Source organism: Salmo salar, chromosome 09 (genome assembly GCF_965601325.2).
Source record: "Salmo salar chromosome 09, fSalSal1, whole genome shotgun sequence".
NCBI lineage: Eukaryota > Metazoa > Chordata > Actinopteri > Salmoniformes > Salmonidae > Salmo > Salmo salar.
This window is the reverse complement of record NC_138299.1, coordinates 32,687,378-32,707,176: the sequence shown is the minus strand read 5'-3', so window position 1 is coordinate 32,707,176 and position 19,799 is coordinate 32,687,378. Positions and strand designations below refer to the sequence as shown.

Here is a 19,799-nt window from a genome sequence, read left to right as displayed (position 1 = left end):
TCCTGCACCAGTCTCTTCCTGTGAGGTATCTCTGCACAACCTCATCCTGCCCCAGTCTCTTCCTGTGAGGTATCTCTGCACAGCCTCATCCTGCACCAGTCTCTTCCTGTGAGGTATCTCTGCACAGCCTCATCCTGCCCCAGTCTCTTCCTGTGAGGTATCTCTGCACAGCCTCATCCTGCACCAGTCTCTTCCTGTGAGGTATCTCTGCACAGCCTCATCCTGCCCCAGTCTCTTCCTGTGAGGTATCTCTGCACAGCCTCAGCCTGCCCCAGTCTCTTCCTGTGAGGTATCTCTGCACAGCCTCATCCTGCCCCAGTCTCTTCCTGTGAGGTATCTCTGCACAGCCTCATCCTGCCCCAGTCTCTTCCTGTGAGGTATCTCTGCACAGCCTCATCCTGCACCAGTCTCTTCCTGTGAGGTATCGCTGCACAGCCTCATCCTGCCCAGTCTCTTCCTGTGAGGTATCTCTGCACAGCCTCATCCTGCACCAGTCTCTTCCTGTGAGGTATCGCTGCACAGCCTCATCCTGCCCCAGTCTCTTCCTGTGAGGTATCTCTGCACAGCCTCAGCCTGCCCCAGTCTCTTCCTGTGAGGTATCTCTGCACAGCCTCATCCTGCCCCAGTCTCTTCCTGTGAGGTATCTCTGCACAGCCTCATCCTGCACCAGTCTCTTCCTGTGAGGTATCTCTGCACAGCCTCAGCCTGCCCCAGTCTCTTCCTGTGAGGCATCTCTGCACAGCCTCATCCTGCACCAGTCTCATCCTGTGAGGTATCTCTGCACAGCCTCATCCTGCACCAGTCTCTTCCTGTGAGGTATCTCTGCACAGCCTCAGCCTGCCCCAGTCTCTTCCTGTGAGGTATCTCTGCACAGCCTCAGCCTGCCCCAGTCTCTTCCTGCGTTGGATGGCCTTGGCCTGCAGACTTGCCCAGCGCGCCTCCATTTCCTGTGGTCTCTCACTCAGACTGGCCCGCACCTGGGGGTACTTCCTGGTCAGCCCCTGCCCCTCCTCTTTAGTCCAGGACACATCCGCCTCAATGACCACCAAGTCTCTCTGTAAACACACACAGTTATTTGATGGGTGAGTCAGTTGTAACTGACCGGTACCACAAGACAGTGTTAACCCACTGAGCTAAAGCCTATAGGCATTAACCAGAGTAATACATAGAAATAAGACTCAGAAGGAGAGTTTTTAATGCACATCAAGCTTGGTACAGGAGCTGGACAAAAAAATAGGACCACTTTAGAAAAAAGTCTGTCAATTGTGAGCAGACATTGCCTTTTTTGCCTACCGTTTAATGTACCATTTTATGTCCCATTTAAGAAACAAGTTGATAAAATAACTGGATTTAGACTATTACCTTAACTCTAATCTTCACATTCTGGTTGAAGTCGTCCCATAGTTTATGCAGTGCTGCCTCTCGTCTCTGTTCTTCAGCAGACTTCACCTCCTGTCTTAGTTGTTGAACAGTACTCAGTTTACTCTGGCCCTGCATGTTCATCTCAGCCACAAAGTATTCAAACTTCTTCTGCAATACCTTAAAGAGTGACTATTAATAAAAGTGCATTTGATGTGGATCATTACTTGTCTAATTACAGTATTTCACAACTGTAATCTCAAAAAGCCAGTTTTCAGCTACAGCAATATATAAATGATACACCCAACTTCTGATACAGACTGTCCAGTACTTGGCTTGTCCACATCAGCCCTAAATACTTGAGCTGCACTTAATTTGCCCTGTATAATGGAACAGTCCACTCTGCATCATCCACTCTGCATCAAACATACCTCCACGTCCTCCAGGTCTTGTACAAAATCTTTTGACTCAGCCAGGGTCTTGAGGGAGAAAATCCAGTTCTGCAGCTCCTTGTTTTCTGTCTCAAACACATAGAAGTTTAGCCGATCCTCCAGAGCTGCCCGTCATGAGGCAGAGCGGCGCAGGAGAAACTCATAGTCATCCAGCAAGTCTGGAAGACTCTTACTCACTAAATGGCTAACGTAGTGTGAGAGTTGGGTTTCGAAAATGTGAATGAGTGACATATTTGAATGAGAGACATAAACATCAAGTAATACATTTAATGGATTTACAATCATTCCGTGTTGGTATGTGTGTGCTCTGTTGCATGGTAGTACATGTGTTTTGTTACCACATCTAGTACTCAGGCTATTATTTAAATCAAAACAAAAAAAACTGTTAGTATTTTTTTAATAAAAAGTGCATTCGGAAAGTATTCAGACCCCTTGACTTTTTCCACATTTTATGTTACAGCCTTATTAAAAAATGTATAGTTTAAAAAAATATATACTAATCAATCTACACACAATACCCCATAATGACAAAAAACGGAAATATCTTATTTGCGTAAGTATTCAGACCCTTTGCTATGAGACTCGAAATTACGCTCAGGTGCATCCTGTTTCCATTGATCATCCTTGAGATGTTTCTACAACTAGATTGGAGTCAACCTGTGGTAAATTCAATTGATTGGGCATGATTTGGAAAGGTACACACCTGTCTATATAAGGTCCCACAGTTGACAGTGCATGTCAGAGCAAAAACCAAGACATGAGGTCGAAGGTATTGTCCGTAGAGCTCCAAGACAGGATTGTGTCGAGACACAGATCTGGGGATGGGTACAAAAAACTGTCTGCAGCATTGAAGATCCCCAAGAACACAGTGGCCTCCATCATTCTTAAATGTAAGAAGTTTGGAACCACCAAGACTCTTCCTAGTGCTGGCCACCTGGCCAAACTGAGCAATCGGGGGAAAAGGGCCATCGTCAGGGAGGTGACCAAGAACCCAATGGTCACTCTGACAGAGCTGCAGAGTTCCTCTGTGGAGATGAGAGAACCTTCCAGAAAGACAACCATCTCTGCAGCACTCCACCAATCAGGCCTTTATGGTAGAACGGCCAGACGGAAGCAAGATTCTCTGGTCTGATGAAACCACGATTGAACTCTGGCCAGAATGCCAAGCGTCACGTCCGGATGAAACCTGGTACCATTCTTATGGTGGAGCATGGTGGTGGCAGCATCATACTGTGAGGGTGTTTTTCAGCAGCAGGGACTGGGAGACTAGTCAGGACATTTGCAACAAAAAAAAAAGAAAAAAGGTTTTTGCTTTATCATTATGGGATATTGTGTGTAGATTGATGAAAAAAAAAGTCAAAAAATAAATAAATAAAAAAAATATATAAATAAATATATATATATATATATATATATATATATATATATATATATATATATATATATATATATATATTAGAATAAGGCTGTAACGTAACAAAATGTGGAAAAAGTCATGGGGTCTGAATACTTTCCGAAGGCACTGTAGGCACTCGCTCAGTACGCGCAAAATTATGACCTCAGAATCGTTCTCCAAGGATGGTGTTTTTGACGGTGACTACCTACTGCTTCAGAAGACCGAAAAGACTGTAAAGAGAAGAAAATATTGTTAAACAGGGAAAAATTATTGAAGTTGTTTTTCGATTGACATTGCTTGCTACTGTACTTACACTGAACAAAAATATAAACGCTACATGTAAAGTGTTGGTCCCATGAGCTGAAATAAAAGATCCCAGAAAATGTCCAAATGCACAAAAAGTTTATTTCTATCAAATTTTGTGCACAAATTTGCTTACATCCCTGCTAGTGAGCATTTGTCCTTTGCCAAAAGAATCCATCCACTTGACAGGTGTGGCATATAAATAAGCTGTTTAAAGAGCATGATCATTATACAGGTGCACCTTGTGCTGGGGACAATAAATGGCCACTCTAAAATGTGCAGTTTATTCACACAACACAATGCCAAAGATGCCTGCATACTCACCAGACATGTCACCCATTTATCATGTTTGGGATGCTCTGGACCGACGTGTACGACAGCGTGTTCCAGTTCCTGCCAATATCCAGAAACTTCGCACAGCCATTGAAGAGGAGTGGGACAACATTCCACAGGCCTCAATCAACAGCCTAATTAACTCTAAGCAAATGAGATGTGTTGGCTGCATGAGGCAAATGGTGGTCACACCAGATACTGACTGGTTTTCTGATCCACGCTCATAGATTTTTTTGTTGTCATGGTATCTGTGACCAACAAATGCATATCTGTATTTCCAGTTATCTGAAAACCTTAGATTTTAGGGCGTAAGGATTTTATTTCAATTGACTGATTTCCTTATATGAGCTTTGAAATTGTTGCATGTTGCGTTTATATTTTTGTTCAGTCACCCTAGTCAGCTAGCTAGCCAGACAATATTATTTAGCTAACGCTATCTAGCCAGCCGATGCTTGGCATTGCGCATGGTAAGCTTAGGCTTGTGTGCGGCTGCTCGGCCATGGGAACCCATTTCATGAAGCTCCAGACAAACAGTTCTTGTGCTGACGTTGCTTCCAGAGGCACTTTGAAACTCGACAGTGAGTCTTGCAACCAGGGACAGGCGATTTTTACATGCTACACGCTTCAGCACTCGGCAGCACTTGTGTAGCCTACCACTTCGCGGCTGAGCCGGTGTTGCTCCTAGAGGTTTCCACTTCACAATAACAGCACTTACAGTTGACAGGAACAGCTCTAGCAGGGCATAAATGTGATGAACTGACTTGTTGGAAAGGTGGCATCCTATGACTGTGCCACGTTGAAGGTCAGTGAGCTCTTCAGTCAGGCCATTCTACTGCCAATGTTTGTCTATGGAGATTTCATGGCTTTGTGCTTGATTTTATACACCTGTCAGCAACAGGTGTGGCTGAAATAATCAAATACACTAATTTGAAGGGGTGTCCACATACTTTTGTATATACAGTGTAAGTTAGCTTGCACTTGAATGGCATCCCTCGAAGAGATAGAAGAAAATCAATCTTTCCAACAAGGTGAAGTACTATGAAGGCACCACCGATCTCAACAAGAGGCGCAACATTAGTAGGGGGCAGAGAAATTCACAATTCAAGGTAACGTTAAGCAGTTAACTTCAATTAGATAACTGGAAGGATTTAGCTATGTACAACCATTTTTCAACAACCATTGCTAGGTATACATTTACAGTTATATGTTGGCCATATTGAGGTACTGATATATAGCTATAATGTCACGTATCCCACCGAAGGTGGCTCCCCTGCCTGCTCGGGCGGCGCTCAGCGGTCGTCGTCGCCGGCCTACTAGCCGCCGCTGATCCTTTTTTCCTTTTCTGTTTGTATGTCTTATTGGTTGCACCTGTTCCCTATTTGAGTGTCTTGATTTGTGTTTATTTAAGCCTGCTTAGCCCGCCCAGGTTTGTGCGGGATTATTTTATGTCAGTGTGCTTTTTGGATGTGCTGGCTATTTCGCCTTGATTTTCTTTCCGGACTGTGTGCCCGTTATTACTGGGTTGGTAATTTTGTTCACGCGCCTGTTGTGTTGGCGTTGACCGTTTTGTACCGGAGAAAATAAATCATTATTTCCTTACCTCTGCTCTCTGTGCCTGACTCCTACCACCACTCCTAGCAATTCGTGACATATAAATGAACCCTGATCCAGCAAATGGATTACGGTAATTCCAACTGCCCTTAACTAGTTGTCTTCGCTAGACAGACACAGGCAGACAGAGAGAGAGAGAGAGAGAAGGGGGGAAAGTGAGAAAGAAAGGATGAATGTGACAGGTGGGAGAGAGAGAGAGAGAGAGAGAGAGAGAGAGAGAAAGAAAGAAAGAAAGCAGTGCAATTTACTTAGACTTGAGTATTTCAACAACTCTTGTCTTTCAACTTGTTAGACAATCACATGTACCTACGGGGGAAGGATGGCCAGCCACACAGGAGGGTGATTTTCACTGAGGAGGAGGCCGCGCTGACCGAGATGCATGCTGGCCATTTCGGTGTGAAGCACATGATTGCCAAAATCAACCTACGCTTCTTCTGTCGTGGGATTGTCAAGGATGTGGACAGCTGGGCAAGTGAAATAAACTTTTGTTTATAATCACATTCTATTATATCTGAAATTATTATCATTTCAATTAATGTCATATCAGAGAGCACACAATGTTTCAATTTGTCACTGTGCTTAAAGGTCAGTACCTGTCTAGCCTGACAGAAGTTTGTGAGGGTGAAGATTGTGGCGCTGGAGTTGTTTCACCATGGCACATGATCGGTAAGAGTCAAATTTCAAATTTTGCCCTGATAAGTTGTTTTGTAATGGTTGCTTCATTTGATCACAGCAGAGATCAATATTATAGAATGTGTGTGTGTGTCAGTATCCTTACAAATATGCAAACCTGCATAATGTATGACAGATACGGCTAAGAAGGAAGTAATCTTCTCTCTAAGACTTGAAATGTTAGGGGTGGACCTCAGACTCTTCACAAAATCCAGGAATGGCAACAGCTGGTGTCTAAAACAGCAACTGATTACTTTACCAAGTGGGTGGAGGCAATACCCATTAAGGTCAGTAAAGGAAGAAAATGTGCTTAACTCAAAAATTCCCTTCTGTAACCCATTAAAAAGGGTGCTTGGAACCAAACCTTTATTTTCATTTTGTATGATACCCATCAAGGACCAGACTTACGAGGCCACCTCCAGGGCTTTGATGGACATCCTCAACACCCACAGTTCTCCTGAGGTCATCTTAAGTGACCGAGGTCGTGAACTCTGGAAAAAGGTACGGATGTTAAAGGTTATATTCTGTCACCAATGTACACTGCTCAAAAAAATAAAGGGAACACTTAAACAACACAATGTAACTCCAAGTCAATCACACTTCTGTGAAATCAAACTGTCCACTTAGGAAGCAACACTGATTGACAATACATTTCACATGCTGTTGTGCAAATGGAATAGACAACAGGTGGAAATGATAGGCAATTAGCAAGACACCCCCAATAAAGGAGTGGTTCTGCAGGTGGTAACCACAGACCACTTCTCAGTTCCTATGCTTCCTGGCTGATGTTTTGGTCACTTTTGAATGCTGGCGGTGCTTTCACTCTAGTGGTAGCATGAGACGGAGTCTACAACCCACACAAGTGGCTCAGGTAGTGCAGCTCATCCAGGATGGCACATCAATGCGAGCTGTGGCAAGAAGGTTTGCTGTGTCTGTCAGCGTAGTGTCCAGAGCATGGAGGCGCTACCAGGAGACAGGCCAGTACATCAGGAGACGTGGAGGAGGCCGTAGGAGGGCAACAACCCAGCAGCAGGACCGCTACCTCCGCCTTTGTGCAAGGAGGAGCAGGAGAAGCACTTCCAGAGCCCTGCAAAATGACCTCCAGCAGCCCACAAATGTGCATGTGTCTGCTCAAACGGTCAGAAACAGACTCCATGAGGGTGGTATGAGGGCCCGATGTCCACATGTGGGGGTTGTGCTTACAGCCCAACACCATGCAGGACGTTTGGCATTTGCCAGAGAACACCAAGATTGGCAAATTCGCCACTGGCGCCCTGTGCTCTTCACAGATGAAAGCAGGTTCACACTGAGCATGTGACAGACGTGACAGAGTCTGGAGACGCCGTGGAGAACGTTCTGCTGCCTGCAACATCCTCCAGCATGACCGGTTTGGCGGTGGGTCAGTCATGGTGTGGGGTGGCATTTCTTTGGTGGGCCGCACAGCCCTCCATGTGCTCGCCAGAGGTAGCCTGACTGCCATTAGGTACCGAGATGAGATCCTCAGACCCCTTGTGAGACCATATGCTGGTGCGGTTGGCCCTGGGTTCCTCCTAATGCAAGACAATGCTAGACCTCATGTGGCTGGAGTGTGTCAGCAGTTCCTGCAAGAGGAAGGCATTGATGCTATGGACTGGCCCACCCGTTCCCCAGACCTGAATCCAATTGAGCACATCTGGGACATCATGTCTCGCTCCATCCACCAACGCCACGTTGCACCACAGACTGTCCAGGAGTTGGTGGATGCTTTAGTCCAGGTCTGGGAGGAGATCCCTCAGGAGACCATCCGCCACCTCATCAGGAGCATGCCCAGGCGTTGTAGGGAGGTCATACAGGCACATGGAGGCCACACACACTACTGAGCCTCATTTTGACTTGTTTTAAGGACATTACATCAAAGTTGGATCAGCCTGTAGTGTGGTTCTCCACTTTAATTTTGAATGTGACTCCAAATCCAAACCTCCATGGGTTGATAAATTGGATTTCCATTGATTATTTTTGTGTGATTTTGTTGTCAGCACATTCAACTATGTAAAGAAAAAAGTATTTATTAAGATGATTTCTTTCATTCAGATCTAGGATGTGTTGTTTAAGTGTTCCCTTTATTTTTTTGAGCAGTATATATATATATATATATATATATATATATATATATATATATATATATATATATATATATATATTTTACAATTTGTTTGAGTTTTTCCATGGTACATAATCAGACATAGTTCAATATCTTACATTGTCAATAGATATTCCTTTCCTACCTCCTCCTCCAGGTTTGGATGAACGGACGAACCAGATCCTCAAAACTGCCATGGAGTTGACGGGTACCAGGAATGGTGAGAGGACAACCTGAAGGTAATTCTCTTTGCACACAACAGCAGCGTCCAGTCCTCCACCGAGTACTTTCCCTATTGCCTGCTGTACAGTTGGGAGCCGCAGCTGTTGACTGAGGTAATATACTGTTCTTTCAAATTTGTGATTGACTTAGTGTTGTTGTTTGCCAAATTATTTTTGTGGGGGGGTTGTCTGTTTTGCATGTTATTTTGACATTAATACGTGTCACTTATCAGTTTGCAAACGATGTAAAAAATGTAATAAAAATAATAGCGTTAGTAATGGTCTCTTTTTTGCTTTCTTGAGTAAGGCAACTCCAAAATGCAGGTGTTTCAGTCTAGCTCTGTGCTTTCTGTGGTGGTGGGGCAGCCAGCAGAAAATATGTAGCGTAGGGGTTGGTAATGTTCTCTAGTTGCGCCGTGATTGGCTCAGTTTTCTGTCACTCATGGGGACACTACGTCGCCGCTAAAAAAATTCAAGCCCCTTAGGGGCTAAAATAGAGTTACATTAGAAGTGCCTATCCAAAAAGGCTCAAGGTCATTGGCCACAGATAAAATTACTTCAAATCATGTTATATAGTAGCTTTGATTTGGACTGATCATGTCAACATCATACTTTCAAAATCTTAGCTAGCACTCGTCATCATTAATCAAGTCGACAATATACTGGAAAATCCTTTTTAATCCTTGTCATATGAAGAGAAATAATGAAGAGAAATTATAGATAAAACGTATCGGTTACCATCGGACATAAACATTACACAACAAGTTGGAAATCGCAAATTCAACAACAAATCTGTATTTAAGGGTCTCTTTTCCAAGCTTAAAAAATTATAAACATTCAACATTGTCCATGCTGTCAATCCAGCATGATTTCTGCCACGCTCAAAACAACTGTTATCTCGGAACTGGGAATCTGATTTCAGTGAGTTCAAGACAACTGGGAACTCAGGGAAAAAACAAGCTCCGACTGGGAAAATACGTTTTGAACGGTCATCCAACTCGGAACGGTAAGTCGGGAACTCTGGCCTCTTTCTAGAGGTACGACCTGAAGATCACTGACATCATCATGATTCAACCTTGTTTTGTTCCGAGTTCCTAGTTGTCTTGAAAGCACCATAAATCCAGAGAATGCCAGACTTTGATGACACAGTTTGATGACAAAATTTGCCCACGAAGGACTGCCGCACCACCTTCCTGTTCAAGTGAGCACAGCACAACAAGTTGAGTCCAAAAATGTATTGTATGCTCCTGCATAAATTATTCAATATGCCTGGGAGATATGTATATTGTGTAGCTAAGAAAGTAATACTAAGTGTATGTTAGTAACCCATGTGTCTCACTCTAATAATTTGGTCTATTTTCCCCTCTTCATTTTGCCAACTGTTCTGACTTGGTTGTGCACATTTAGCCTATAACCTGTTTTATAGAAATGTAATCATTGAATATTGTAAGAGCTTTTGTTGTCTGCTTATATGCCCCTTTTATTTATCATATGGTTCTGACTTGGTGTACAGGGAGAACACTGACGCAAAGGCCAATGTTCTGAATTCTGTCGCTGTACATTTCAAACGTGCTGAACAAATTGTTATGTTGACTACGTCCGTCCTAGCTCACTCATTAATGTCTTAATCAAAATGACGGATTACCTCTTATCTGCTTGTCGTCCCCTTATGCCATAGTTTGTACATCTCAATTGTCAGTATAAACCAAATTTTGTTAAGCAAGTCAGCCATTTCAGATATGATTTTTTTAAAGGTAGTAAATGAAGCTGAATTAACTGTTTCGCTGCCAGACAAGGCTCTGCTTATAGCCAGGTGTAGAAGTGGTAAGGTGTTGGGACAGCTTTATGTATCCCCAAACAGTTTGTGGGCACTGTATCAAATAAAATAAAAAATGGCCACATGCACCTTACAGTGAAATGCTTACTTACAAGCCCAAACCAACAATGCAGTTTTAAGCAAAATAAGTAAAAAATAAAAAATAAAAGTAACAAATAATTAAGGAGCATCAGTAAAATAACAATAGCGAGGCTATATACAGGGGGTACTGGTAAATAGTTAATGTTCGAGGGCACCGGTTAGTCGAGGTAATTGAGATAATATATACATGTAGGTAGAGTTAAAGTGACTATGCATAGATAATAAACAGAGTAGCAGCAGCGTAAAATATGGGTGGGTGGGCAATGTAAATAGTCTGGTTAGCCATTTGATTAGCTGATCAGGAGCATGGCTTGGGGGTAGAAGCTGTTAAGAAGCCTTTTCAACCTAGATTTGGTGCGCCGGTACCGCTTGCCGTGTGGTAGCAGAAAGAACAGTCTATGACTAGTGTGGCTGGAGTCTATGATGATTTTTAGGGCCTTCCTCTGACACCGCCTGGTATAGAGGTCCTGGATGGCAGGAAGCTTGACCTCAGTAATGTACTGGGCCATACGCACTACCCTCTGTAGTGCCTTACGGTCGGAGGCAGAGCAGTTGCCATACCAGGGGGTGATGGAACCAGTCAGGAAGCTCTCGATGGTGCAGCTGTATAACTTTTTGAGGATCTGAGGACCAATGCCAAATCTTTTCAGTCTCCTGAGGGGGAATAGGCTTTGTCGTGCCCTATTCATGACTGTCTTGGTGTGTTTGGACCATGATAGTTTGTTGGTTGAAGTGGACACCAAGGAACTTGAAGACCTCAACCTGCTCCACTACAGCCCTGTTGATGAGAATGGGGGCGTGCTCGGTCCTCCTTTTTCTGTAGTCCACAATCATCTCCTTTGTCTTGATCACGTTGAGGGAGAGGTTGTTATCCTGGCACTACATTGCTAGGTCTCTGACTTCCTCCCTATAGGCTGTCTTATCGTTGTCAGTGATCAGGCCTACCACTGTTGTGTCGTCGGCATACTTAATGAGGGTGTTGGAGTCATGCTTGGCTATGCAGTCATGAGTGAACAGGTAGTGCAGGAGGGGACTGAGCATGCACCCCTGAGGGGACCCCGTGTTGAGGATCAGCGTGGCGGATGTGTTGTTACCAACCCTTACCACCTGGTGGCGGCCCATCAGGAAGTCTAGGATCCAGTTGCAGAGGGACCTGTTTAGTCCCAGGGTCCTTAGTTTAGTGATGAATTTTGAGGGAATCTAAGGTGTTGAACGCTGAGCTGTAGTGAATAGCATCTCACATAGGTGTGGGAAAGGGCAGTGTGGAGTGCAATAGAGATTGCATCATCTGTGGATCTGTTGGTGTGGTATGCAAATTGGAGTGGGTCTAGGGTTTCTGGGATAATGGTGTTGATGTGAGCCATGACCAGCCTTTCAAAGCAGTTCATGGCTACAAATGTGAGTGCTACGAGTCGGTAGTAATTTAGGCAGGTTACCTTAGTGTTCTTGGGCACAGGGACTATGGTGGTCTGCTTGAAACATGTTGGTATTACAGACTCAGACAGGGAGAGGGTGAAAATGTCAGTGAAGACACTTGCCAGTTGGTCAGCGCATGCTCGGAGTACAAGTCCTGGTAATCCGTCTGGCCCAGCGGCCTTGTGAATGTTTCTCATGGTGAGTCTTTAGGTGCCTTTTGGCAAACTCCAAGCAGGCTGTCATGTGTCTTTTACTGAGGAGTGGCTTCTGTTTTGCCACTCTACCAGAAAGGCCTGATTGGTGGAGTGCTGCAGAGATGGTTGTCCTTCTGGAAGGTTCTCCCATCTCCACAGAGGAACTCTAGAGCACTGTCAGAGTGACCATTGGGTTCTTGGTCACCTCCCTGACCAAGGCCCTTCTCCCCCGATTGCTCAGTTTGGCTGGGCGGCCAGCTCTAGGAAGAGTCTTGATGGTTCCAAACTTCTTCCATTTCAGAAGGATGGAGGCCACTGTGTTCTTGAGGACCTTCAATGCTTCAGAAATGTTTTGGTACCCTTCCCCAGATCTGTGCCTCGACACAATCCTGTCTCGGAGCTCTACGGACAATTCCTTCGACCTCATGGCTTGGTTTTTGCTCTGACATCCACTGTCAACTGTGGGACATAATATAGACATGTGTGTGCCTTTCCAAATCATGTCCAATCAATTGAATCTACCGCAAGTGGACTCCAATCAAGTTGTAGAAACAGCTCAAGGATGATCAATGGAAACAAGATGCACCTAAGCTCAATTTTGAGTCTCTTTGCAAAGGGTCTGAATAGTTATGTGAATGTGATATTTCATTTTTTCATTTTTAATATATTTGCAAAGATTTCTAAAAACCTGTTTTCGCTTTGTCATTAGAAGGTATTTTGTACAGATTGCTGAGGATTTATTATTTATTTAATCAAACTTTAGAAAAAGTCAAACAGTCTGCATACTTTCTGAAGACACAGTAATTCTATGGATAAAATAATGTCACTGTACTAGCTAGGTTAGACATATTCCATACATTCTCCCTACATATAATCCTTCTGTCAAACTTTCTATTTCTGTGACTTTTATTTGTGCATATTTTTAATGGTTGTAACTTGTTTGATGACGATGGTTGCATGCAGTCTGTTTTTGCCATTGGCCTCTTCGTCCTTCAGGTGTTCCCACTGCTTTTTAGGGTCAGGACAGACTTCCGACTTCTGGATGTCCTTCTAAGTGGGATGTTTCCCTCGGCACATCTCCAGACCTCTACTGATGACCACTGAGTACAGAGACTGATGGTACAGCACCTCGGTAGGACAACAAAACTGTCACTCCCTGACCATAGAGAGCCCTTGGTTCTCTATGGTGTTGTAGGTCAGGGCGTGACTAGGGGGTGTTCTAGTCTTTTCATTTCTATGTTGGTGCTCTTGGTATGGTTCCCAATTAGAGGCAGCTGATGTTCGTTGTCTCTAATTGGGGATCATACTTAAGGTGTCATTGTTCCCACCTGCTTTGTGGGATATTGTTTTGTTGAGTGCTGATGTGTGTGCTGTTACTTCACGGTCATTGTTTGTTTATTGTTTTGTTTACGTTTCACTAATAAAAGATGTGGAACTCGAATCACGCTGCGCCTTGGTCCGTCTATCCCAACAACCGTGACAAAAACACATATAAAAGTGTGAGTTGAGTGTTTGTTTCACATTATGATATTACTTTTTTTCATCAATTTATACTGTAAATGCCAGTGTATTTCGACAGGCCTATGCCAATTTATAGTTATGCCCATGGATTTCTGTTTTTTATTGATTGCTATGTAGGTGTACTTTAACTTTAATAATCAATGTTTGTGTGACTGAAGAAGGTCTGACCCAAATAGCATCCTATTCCCAAGATGGTGCACTACTTTTCACCAGGACCCTGGTCAAATGTAGTGCACTATGGGGAATAGGGTGCCATTTGCGGCATAGCCAATGTCTCACCTGTTTCTGAATATCCAGCTGGATCTGGCTGAAGTCTCTGCCCAGCCTGGCAGACTACAGAGGAAGCCACTTCTCATAAATCCACACCTCCACCTCCTCACAGTCATCAAAAAACTCAAACAGCTTCAACTGGCCCTCCAGCATTTTCCTCCTGTTGATTCATTAAGGCAATAACCAACAATAGACCCACTTCAATCAACAGTTACCGTTCCTGTGGTTACACATTTTACAAAGACCTACAGGTACTAATAGGCCTCTATTGTCATTAAATATCAACTAACAACCAATTCAATCAATTGCAGATAAAGAGTGTTTATGCTGTATCTGAAGTGTAAACCATTCTGAAATGAACACACCCGGCAAGATGTTTCTGTTACAAATGTCGTCATTACTGAGGCAAAACCAGACCTTTAGTTAAAATAGAGTCTTATGAATGAACATGTGGTTCTCCGTTATCTGCAATTGATTGTATTCGGGCCTAAGCGGTTGTGTGCATGCTCACCTGTTCTTACTAAGTGCCACCAAAGAGTTGTACTGAGCACTGAGTGATTTGACCCGGGTCTGGATCTGCAGTGCGTCTCTGTGTGTCCCATTAAGGCAATGTTACTGATGGTACTCAGAGTCTCTCCATGAGCAGAGATCTGGGTCTCCAGCAGGTCCTATTTCTGAAGCAGAGCCACCTCCCCAATGTCAGAGGACCCTGCTAAAATCTGAGAGGAAGTAGGAGGGGTGCAAGAGAGGGGGAGAGACAGAGGAGTGGAGAAAGACAGATGGGGGAGAGAGATAGGGGGTGGAAGAAAGATGGGGAGAGAGAGAGAGAAAAAAGAGAAGGGGGAGAGAGATAGGGAGAGAGACAGAGAGGGGGAGGAAAGAAGGAAGGCATAGAGAGGGAAGGAGAGAGAAAGAGACTTAGTTGTGCAAACATACTGTAAGTAGGAAGCATTAAGCATTATACTGTTAAACTGTTGTACATTATACTGTGTTGTTTGCTGTCCATTAGTTGTGTAGCTGTAGATCTCTGAGCTCCTGGGCGACAAGTTCGATGTCTCTGAGGATGCTCAGTGTGTTCACAATGCCCCCCAGCTGCTCTCTCTTCTGCTGCAACTGGAGCAGGTCTTTCAAGCGCTTTGTGATTCTCACCTCTCTGAAACAACGGACAGAAAACACTGATGCAGATGTTATTTTCAGTCAAGTAGGCAGTATTTACCTTCCTGATTAATTATTTGGAGCAATAAATAACAAACATACTGATTATTTAAAAAAAGATTGTAAAATCACTTGGAATTTAATATTCCCGCGAATAAAAAAGAGACATTTGTGATCATGTCTCAAGGTATGAAATTATTCTTATTTTCAAATACAATCACTTTTTGGGCTTAGTTGTGGTTAATTTTGCAGTCTACAAATTATTATAATTATGTTCCGGCCACCCGACCATCAGTGGCTGAATCTAGTTGCCCACTCCTGCTCTAGATGGCTTGGGCCTTGCCGGGATAGTTTAGTCATAAGCCTTACCTCAGAATGACTTGGGCCTTGCAGGGATAGTTTAGTCATAAGCCTTACCTCAGAATGACTTGGGCCTTGCCGGGATAGTTTAGTCATAAGCCTTACCTCAGAATGACTTGGGCCTTGCCGGGATAGTTAAGTCATAAGCCTTACCTCAGAATGACTTGGGCCTTGCCGGGATAGTTAAGTCATAAGCCTTACCTCAGAATGACTTGGGCCTTGCCGGGATAGTTTAGTCATAAGCCTTACCTCAGAATGACTTGGGCCTTGCCGGGATAGTTAAGTCATAAGCCTTACCTCAGAATGACTTGGGCCTTGCCGGGGTAGTTTAGTCATAAGCCTTACCTCCGAATGACTTGGGCCTTGCCCTGATAGTATAATCAACTTCTAAGCCTTACCTCCGGATGACTTGGGCTTTTCTGTGGTAGTTCCCCTTCTTGATGACAGCTGCCATGTCGCCGAGGGTGTCGCTCCCTAACCAGGGTGTCTGTCCCCAGGGCCTCCAGTCTCCGGGCTGCAGCCTGGACCTACACCGGGTTGTTTAACCCCATCAGTTACTGTCTGCTGATCAGCTGGGCTGTGTCCTCCAGGTAGCCCTCCCTCAGCCCTGCCTAAATGGAATTGAATTAAATTGTTGTCAGTGTCATAACACATTATACAGTAAGTGAGTACACACAATAATGCATTAAAAAAGGATGTCATAGAGCATTATACTCATGTCCTTCATAGAAAGTGTTACATAATGTTAATATGCGTAAAAAAGTATGCATATATCAATCTTTAAGATGTGAAAGTATTATTAATTAAAACACTTATTTCCGAAGTGGTCCTCAATGGCAAAACAAATAACACATAATAATAATAAAATACACTAAGACAAAGTTACAAAACAAAAAACATTACAAATATTACCTTCCTGCCAAACTTCTGGGCCAGCTGCTCCAGTTGTTCTGGACAGCCTCAGCAGCGCAGGCTGAAGAAGTTTTCCTCAATGCCTCAATTCCTCAATGCTCAATGTTCCACAGCAGGAGGTCAGACACCATTCTCTCATAATGGATCTTCTGATCATCTAGCTACTTCAGGAGAACTTCCATCTGGAAGAGGAAGAGAGAGAGTTATTACACTAACGGATCAGAAAGAAAAACATGAAATGTAGAACCTATAGAAAATAAACACATGTTGAAATAAAGTAAATATGCTTCTGTACAATCTGAAGCCTAAAGGGCACTGTGCATTCTGCATAAGCATAATTCAGACTTTTCGTCTGCTCGCGAACAATCAGTCATTCTCTATTCAATGCTGTCAAAACAATGATTCGTACCTACACTGCAGTTGCAAACAGAGTCTCAAAAGGGTTAAGGTTGCATGTGGATCACAGGAGGTTGGTGGTACCTTAATTGTGGAGGATGGGCTCGTGGTAATCGCTGGAGTGGAATGGTATCAAATACACCAAACACATGTTTTCCATGTATTTGATGCCATTCCATTTGCGCCGTTCCAGCCATTATTGTGAGCCGTCCTCCCCTCAGCAGCCTCCGTTGATGTGGATGGAGGCTAGATCTTTAAGCCAAACAAAGTCAAGACATAGCTACACACTACAACAGTAGTCTACACACCATGCTCACTACATCGGTACATACACACTCCACCAGCACAAACCTGTCTCACTAGATCTACATATACACACACTAGATCTACATATACACACACTAGATCTACATATACACACTAGGCCTACATACACACTAGGCCTCCATACACACTAGGCCAGTACACACCTTGCTCATTTTGGCCATTTTGGGGTCTAATAGTCAAATCAAATTGTATTGGTCACATACACATATTTAGCAGATGTTATTGCGGGAGTAGCCACCTAAACTATTGGTCACTCAGACTGTCACCGAAGAACATGTTATGCCTGTCAGCTCCACTGCTCTTTGTAAATTCTAATTTCACTGCTGCCTTATTCCACACGCAACCTTCCACTCTTAATGATTTACTGTACTGTAATACACCTCAATGATCATAACACCACAGCAACTGTCTCTCCACCTCAGCACTGCAGAAACATGTTGCTGGATCTGTTTCCACGTGTCAGCATGTTGGGGATGATGATGAAATGTCTCCCAGCTTGGCTCAGTCTCAGTCCATTCAAAACAAACAGCACTCAGTGCTCCTAGCTTCCGGCTACAGTGTGTCTCAGTGTCTGTTTCTCCCCACAACAGACAGTCATTGCTCTGCATTACAGGATCTGTATTTGTACTGATCTGATTAGTTTAGCACTAGCACCACCCGTTCTCCCATTACTCCACAGTGCATACACCTCCCATTACAGTGCATACACCTCCCATTACTCCACAATGCATACACCTGGCCTAATCCACAGGACAGTCAGAGAAGGCATGGCTGTTATTTAGAAACTACGGTACATTCAAGATTAGGAGAAGTGCAGTTCAGACCAACGGCCTGCAGAGGGAGCCTGAATCCCAGGTTGATGCCATTGTGTGTGTGTGTGTGTGTGTGTGTGTGTGTGTGTGTGTGTGTGTGTGTGTGGTGTGTGTGTGTGTGTGTGTGTGTGTGCGTGTGTGTGCGTGTGTGTCGCCTATCACATACAGGCAAAGTGTGTTTTCTCAACAGAAGGATCTGTTATCAGCATCACAACTGAGCCACCAGGCCAGATGGGCCCATCCCTGACTAGATCTGATGTGGATATGACACAAGGATCTGCTTTCCTCAATATCATAACCATAGATAATGATGGACTATGATTAAACCCACTACAAATATGTAATTTCTAGAGCAAGTTCAATAGGCCCGTACCGCCCTACCAAGCAAAAGAGCAGTAACTTCGCCTTTTGTCCAAAAGGAGTTACTGAAATGTTTTATACATTAAATACATGCTTTATCATGTGGGCAAAATCCTTCCTCCATTGTGTTGTGCTGTAACTGAAACTGTATGGAACTGAAAGCCGTATACAAATAAAGCTATGAACACAAGTTAGTGTTGACATTTTTTTGTCATGGAAACATTCCAGTGGGTGTACCAAGTAAGAAGTGTTGATGATCAATTACTTGAGAAGGAGACCAAGTCAAGACGCTGTACCAGGTGGATTCAGTTTATAGTAAGGCAGTTTATTATGAGACAAAGATATTTGGCTGAGCGTGCACGGACTCCTTCGTTTAGCTCATAGGGAACTAGCAGAAGAGAGCCCCGAAACATAGTGTACATCCAATTTATACAATGAAATAACAGTGTGTTGACGTTGAGTCTAGTAGGTCCGCTCTCCTGACTGGTCGATGAGTGGAGGGACGGTCCACTCTCCAGGTGGTGTCGACTTCCCATTGGCCCTTGGCAGTGTCCTTTGTCCTCGGAGTCCAACACACCTAAGTGTGTGTGTGTGTGTGTGTGTGTATTTCTGGTAATTCGTGTCTGGGTGCTTTGCGATATTCATGGAATGTTGTTCTTTACACCAGTGGTCAGTTCGTGTGGCTAGAGTTAAGTCAGCCATCTGTCTCTAGGTGTGGTCGTGATTGGTATCAGTTGGTTGCTCAATATGTCTCTGGAATTTTGTTGTGTGCTGTTGTGAAACATGTTGTGCAAATGCCCTCCTTATATATCATTAGGTAAAACGTTAGATTATCTTTATTACAAATCCCCCTCTTCACGTCTGCAAGACGTGACAAAAAAGAACAATCTGCGGCACAGCGGGAGTGAAAACAAATAAACGGAAGTACACAAATTTGTCAGAGACAAATTTTGTGAGTCCCCCTCTTCTCACGTCTCACCTCAGCAGATAGCTTGTCAAGTCTCAATAGGGATTAAAATCATATCATTTCCATTACAATCCACCCGTTTTGCTAGATATTTCACATACATTATAACACATCTATTTTGATTGGATTCAGAAATTTCACACAAATTCAAACTAATTCATGCATCCCAATAGATGGTCTCATCTAACATGTGCTCCTCATATTTGAATGAATCCTCCACCTTGCTCGGCGGTAGGTACTTGTCATCTCATTGATCTGAACTTTGACTCGGTCCGTAGCTCACCATCTGCTCCGTTATCATCTCTCTAGAGTTCTGGTGATTAAACCTCTTGCACACGGGACCAAACAACAACCACACAACCCAATCACACTCATACAGGTGAAAGCAGCCCATAATACAGTTCTTGCAACACTTTTCCATTTCCCAAACATGATCTGTGTTATCAAAAATGTACGTACAGCAATGAACCTAATCATTCTACCTACACCATCCTCTTTGCCCGTAACCTATCGAGAGTCAGTCTATTTTACCAGGTCATGAGGGAGGTGGCGGATAATTGGTCAGAGAACCTCTTTACTGCATCCCCTGTTTCATTCATGAATCTCTGTTGATTAAAATATGTCATTAATTCAATCCACATTATTATTTATTGTCAACTACCAAAATAATGTAGTGTTAAAGCCTTCACATATTTGATTCATAGCTTTGTATTCATCTGGAACTT

The 19,799-nt window shown here is 43.7% G+C and overlaps 1 long non-coding RNA gene across 2 annotated transcripts; it reads left to right on the top strand.

Annotated features, from left to right (window-relative positions):
* The first annotated feature begins 5,331 nt into the window (after window positions 1-5,331).
* Window positions 5,332-14,545, top strand: LOC123724122 (uncharacterized). Of its 2 annotated transcripts, XR_014378743.1 has the most exons (4): window positions 5,332-6,120; window positions 6,297-6,413; window positions 6,523-6,627; window positions 8,403-14,545. It is a non-coding gene; the product is annotated as an uncharacterized LOC123724122 (long non-coding RNA). The 2 variants fall into 2 exon arrangements; XR_006756814.2 differs by having other exon boundaries at window positions 5,341-6,413.
* The last annotated feature ends 5,254 nt before the right edge of the window (window positions 14,546-19,799 follow it).